Here is a 6,302-nt window from a genome sequence, read left to right as displayed (position 1 = left end):
ATTAAAAAGTTATAAAATCACGCATATCCTTTGACCTAATAACACCAGAAGGCACAAATCCCAAAAGAGATTAATAAAAAAGGTAAAGAACCTATATGTATAAAATATTTATAGCAGCTCTTTTCTCAGGGGAAAGAATTGGACATTGAGATACTCATCATTTGGGTAATGGCTGAATAAATTGTGGTATGTGATTATGAAGGAATATTATTGTTCTATGGGAAATAATGAGCAGGATGTTCTCAGAAAAAACTTGAAAAGTCTTCTTTGAAATCAAGTAAAGTGAAATGTACTGAGTACATTCTCATAGCAAAGTTGTGGGGATGATCAGCTGTGAATGACTTTGCTATTCTTAGTAATAACAATGATTCAAGACTACTCTAAAGGTCTTATGTTGAAAAATGCTATCCATTCCCAGAGAAACACGTGATTGTGTCTGAATATAGACTGAAACACACTTTTATTTTTATTTTTTTTTTCTTGAGGGATGTTTTAGGGGACTGGGGGGAGACATCTATGTTTTCTTCTGCAATATGTTATGGAAATATTTTGCACAACTTTACATGGGCCTTCTCAATGGTGAGGGAAGCTTGGGAGTAAAGGGAGAATCTGGAACTCAAAATGTTTTTTTAATGTAAAAAAAATGTTTTACATATAACAGGGGAAAATAAAAATATATATAAAAAAAGAAAACCCCAAATGCGGTTAGAAAAAGTTGCACCCAACTAATCAACCAAACAATAACAAATGGGATGCTAATAATGTTGCTTAGGAAGTTACTTGTGTGAAAATATAATGATGGCAAATGAGTGAGTATATGAGAAATTGTATTAACATTGTTGGAGGGGAAAAAACTTAAAAAAAAACAACAACCTTTCAATTAATGAAAATCCATCTCCCTCTCCCCATTAAAAGAGAAAAAACCCCAAATCAGAAAAGGCCATTATTGATTCCATCAGAGGGTGCTGTGAACAGAAGAGGAAGTAGTAGGCTGCTTTATTTGGCAAGTCTCGTTTTAACTGCAGTTTCACAAGTGTGGTAAAAAGAAAAAAAGGAACAACAAACTGCAGAAAAATACTGATTTGATGATGTTTATCTTCCAGAATCTGCATAAGAAATTGTCCTTAGGGCCACAGTCATGTGTATGTGAAGCATTTGACAGACAGCATATGATAAGTGGGAAGAGTTCTGGGCTTGGAGTCAGGAAAATCTAGGCCCAAGTTCTGTCTTGCACAATTACTACCTGTGTGGCTCTGAACAAATCACTTAACCAGACTTGGGTAGTGAGTCTTAGTTTCATCATCTGCAAAATGTTCATCCCCATAACCTAGAGAGATTGTCATGAAGGTAAACATAGATAGTATATGTAAAATGCCTTGGGGATCTCAAGATACCATATAAATAAGAGCTGTTATTATAGATAGATATTAATTATATATACTCTCTTTTAAAGGTTGGAAAAAGAAGTGTAAGTGTTGTAGAAGACAGATACAGTTTATTCTTTATTTTTGTGGCAAGGGCACAAAACTAGGAACAATGAGTAGAAGTCACATAGAGGTAGATTTAGCTTTGATAAAAATCAACAAGATAAGTATTTATTAAGGACTCTAGCACAAGTGTCTACACCTTGATAAAACCTAATAATACAAGAAAAGGGCAAGATAACCCCTATGCTCAATGAGCTTACATACTAATGGGGGAAGACAAAAGGGATCTGAAAAAGAGGCAGGAGGAGAAGGAAGTTTGGTAAGTAGAGCACTGCCAGGAAGGGATTGAAGGAGTGAGTTTTGCTGGCCGTGGTGCTTTTTAAAAATTCTAGTAAGAATTCTGCAGTGGAAGGGGACCTTAGGGACAGAGAACTTGGTGGAGATGTGAGGAGAAATAGGAACAGAGCTGGAAAAAGAATGAAGGAGTGAACATGACTGATCTAGGTGATTCCTTAAAAATGAAGATTCTTAATAATTCTTAACTTTTTAGCAATTAATGTTATCTAAAAGTGGAGTGGGTTTTCTGGGTAGGTAATGGGTTCCTATTCTCTAGAGGCCTTTGAACAAAGATTAGACCTCTTTTCAGAGAAGTTTCTTATTCCATTATGGATTGGACTTGTTCTGTGGTCCCCCGCTTTGCCATTGTATTATTGTAATACTGTCAATATGATATCTAGTAGATGTGATGAATAAAGTTGTAAATAATGGTCAAAATCACTCGTTCAATGAGTAATTTTTTGCTGATGTTTTTTTTTTTTTTTGCATTAACTTCATTTCTAGATATTTCCTCCCCTATTCAGAACTTCATCCCTTGAAATGCACAATAAAAAACAGGGAGAAAGGGGGCAGCTAGATGACACAGTGGATAGAGCATAAGACCTGAGTTCAAATCCAGCCTTAGACACTTAACACTTCCTAGCTGTATGATCCTGGACAAGCCACTTAACCCCAATTGACTCAACAAAATAAAGCAAAACAAAAAAACAAAAAAAGAGAGGAAAATCGAGCAAAATTAACCAAAACATACACTGAATTTGACACCCATAGTCCCTTGCCTCTGCAAAGAAGATACATTTTCCAGTAAACAATCTTAATAACACTTACTATGCATATACATATTATAAATATATATGCATATATATATATTGTGAATATAATTCTGTGAGAAAAATTACTTTTGATACAGATGATTTCATTGGAGGAATTGTTCTCCTGCTGAGTGTGCAGCCTATACTTTTATTTCTCTGTAAATTCTATAAGTCCAAAGAATGAAACTACCAGAATTTTGAAGATACAGTATAAAATGGACCAATAGTTTATTGAAAAAGAAACATTACCTCTTGATATATCTATGCAGAAGATGGCATTTCAAAGTCTTTAAATCTCCAATGGATGCCTATAGGATATTTTGGAGTATCTTCCTTTAAGAAAAGTTTAACTGCTTTTACTTAACAGGCATAGCTAAAATATTCTACATTTTTTTCTGATTCTTTTTTTTTTAATTTTATTTTTAATTTTTAAAATTTATTTAGAATTTTTTCACAGTATATAGGCATGAGTAATTTTTTTATAATATTATCCCTTGTATTCATTTTTCCAAATTATCCCCCCCTCCCTTCATTCCCTCCCCCGATGACAGGCAATCCCATACATAAAATATTCTACATTAATAAAAAGTTCAATATACAAGGCACTCTTGAAGAGTATTACATATGTATTAAGTTCTTATAAAATTGCCCAATGAGAAATTCCCACCTTCTTTGCAGAGGTGGAAATAAGCATTTATTAAACACCTTCAGTGTGCCAGAAACTGTACTAAATGCTTTACAAATATTTCATTTGGAGGGGCACTGTGGGTAGTCAGGAATACCTGAGTTCAAATCCAGCCTCAAAATCTTTACACTTATTAGGTGTGTGATCCTGAACTCATACCTTCCTGATTCCAACCTAATGCTCTATCCACTGTGCCATTTAGGTGTCTCATTGTGGAAGCCTATGAGTATGAAACATCATCTATACTTTGACTTGATGGGTAGTTTGCTGAACTGCCCTTCCTACTCTGCCATCCTCCATCTCATTTATTCTCTAGTAAACAAGTAAGGATGCTAAAAATAAATCTTATCCAAAATTCTAGGCCTGCTTAGGTCACTGAACTCAAGGCAGCTATTTTCCCCTTTCTTTATTTTGGCAAAGTACCAAAATGAAACCTTGAAACACAGGGCCAAACTAACACTATGAAGCTTCCCCAGGGTAAGAACAAGGCCCAAAAGATCCCCGAGACAGGTTTCCTAGTGACAGGCCAAATATAGGGTTACATATCCTTTCCTCAGAAAATAACTGGAGATATGAGTAAAATGAAAATTCTTTCATTTACATAATGACTCTCAAAATTTAGGCTCTATTATAAGCACTAGTAACTCAGAACAAATCATATTCTTTGAATTAAGGGAGTTTTGAGGGCTGGAAGTAAACTATTCTCATGAAATACCATGTTTTGAAGGGTATTCCTGAAGTCTTTTGGTAATTGCTTTTACAACATGTTATAATAATTAGCTCCCCTAGGCCTATAGGGCAACAGAATGACTCTTTGATTTTTTTTTTTCTCTCTTCATCTTTAGGGAGGATTTTTGTTTGTTTTGTTTTTAAGATTAAAAAGTTCTGAATTTAGTCACAATTGTTCAGAACTTCCAGGTAGAAAGTTCCTAATACCTCAGTGAAGATTGGGCTTTCTGCCTAATTATTCACTTATATATATCTTTAGTTAATCCCTGACCTCTTCGTGGTTGAGGAAAAAATTCACTTTACTGGAAACAGTTGGGTAATGCACAGCAGATTATATTATACAGTCTGTGGGTAGATGGCGTCGGAATGGGACAAAAGTAAGAGCCAATCTTTTCATGGAATTTTTCCCAGACTGAAACTTCCTTTCTCTATAAGCCTACTAGTGAAGTCCATAGAGCCAATGACTCCTAGATAAAATAATCATGACAAATAACAACCAGAATTTATAATAATATTACATTATATATTATATATACACTAAATATGTAATATTATATTATAAATTCAGTACTTTAAGAATTGCAAAGTCCCTTCATACATGTTAACTTATTTGTGAGATAACACATTATTATTTCCATTTTACAGGTTACAGATAAGCTCAGATTACATATAGTTAAGTGATTTGCCAAAGATCACCTAGGATTAACTGCCCCTTCTCTGCCACAATTCATTTTCCCTTTGTTTCCATGCTTTCTTTAACCTCTGAAACCTAGATGTTCAGAATATCTTTTTTCCTCAAATTATTAGATACAGGAACCCTATTATAAGATTTTTTTGGTCATATAAAAATATTTATAATAGCTTTTTTTTGGGGGGGTGACCAAGAATTGGGGGATGCTCATCAACTAGGGAATGGCTGAATGAGTTATATTATACAACTGTGATGGAATACTGTCATACTATAAGAAATAACAAAAGGGATGGTTTCAGAAAAACTTGGCAAAACAATGTAAACTGTAAAAGGTAAGGTAAACAAAACCAGGATAATATTATGTATCATAACAGCAATATTGTGATAATGATTAACTGTGAAAGACTTAGCTACTCTGATCAAAGCAATGATCCACATCAGTTGCAAAAAGGTCATAATGAAAAAAAGGCTGTACATCCAAATAGGGAATATATATATATATATATATATATATATATATATATATATATATGTTTTTCAAGCCTCTTCAATGTTTTCAATGAGTAGTGGAAAGAGTGGGAGAAAGAAGAGAATTTGAAAGTAAAAATAAAAATTAAAAGAAAAAAATTTTGAATGCATTGGGTGTAACCAAGTCTCTCACAACTGTGGTTTTGAGTCAAGTAGGTGAGCAATTCCTGTTCACACTCAGTTCTGATTGATTCAGTTAAGTATTTTTTCCTAAGGAAAATACCATAGCCAAATGGAGGCAGTTTCAACTCCACCCTAATACTTTCCTCTCCAATTTTTTATATTTGTGATCCTCAGCAAATCTGCTGGAGCTTATTTGGCAAAGTTCAAATCCAGGATAGCTTTTCGGTATCATAAGGTACTGCATGACCTAATTCAAAGAAATTTCATAATAATATAGTTGATAATCAAATATGGTAATTAACATTCTTCTATCTCCAGATGATTTAAACCTTTGCTGTCTCAGAAAAACAAGAAACAACACACAAACAAGAAGAAAACTCCTCTGTTTTCTCTTCCTGTCCTGAGAAGCAGTACTTTTGGGTCTTCAGCAATCAAGATTTCCCTTTCAAGGATGTCACTCCAAATTTTGCTGTTGATAATAATCTCAGGCTACGCCAAATTGCCAGATTAATTTTCATACATGTTAAGTATGCCCTGGATAACTCTCATAGGTTGTTTCCCTGATACCCCAAAAGATTTGGAGATTTCTTTTCTCTACTGCCATCAGCTCAAGCCCACTCTGATTGTGTCCCCCACTACTCTTAGGAGCTAGGAACTAGCACCCCAGTTCCATTCTAACCATTTAACATCTGGTAGGTTTTGTAAAAGAACTTTTACTTCCATGATTTACAAACTCCTTCACACACATAAACACGCCTCTGAGATACACCCCTAGCCACTTCCCTCACAAAATCTTGATTAATGTGAATAATGAATCCTGCATTCAAATTTATACAATTCAAAATTATAATTAGGTAAAATATGCTCACTTGAGGTAACCCAATGTAAACATGCAGTGCAAATTCAGACCTTAACACTTCCTAGCTGTGTGACCCTGGGCAAGTCACTTAATCCTCATTGCCTCAGCAATA

This window comes from Sminthopsis crassicaudata, chromosome 4 (genome assembly GCF_048593235.1).
Source record: "Sminthopsis crassicaudata isolate SCR6 chromosome 4, ASM4859323v1, whole genome shotgun sequence".
Classification (NCBI taxonomy): Eukaryota; Metazoa; Chordata; class Mammalia; order Dasyuromorphia; family Dasyuridae; genus Sminthopsis; species Sminthopsis crassicaudata.
This window is presented reverse-complemented; position numbering follows the sequence as displayed.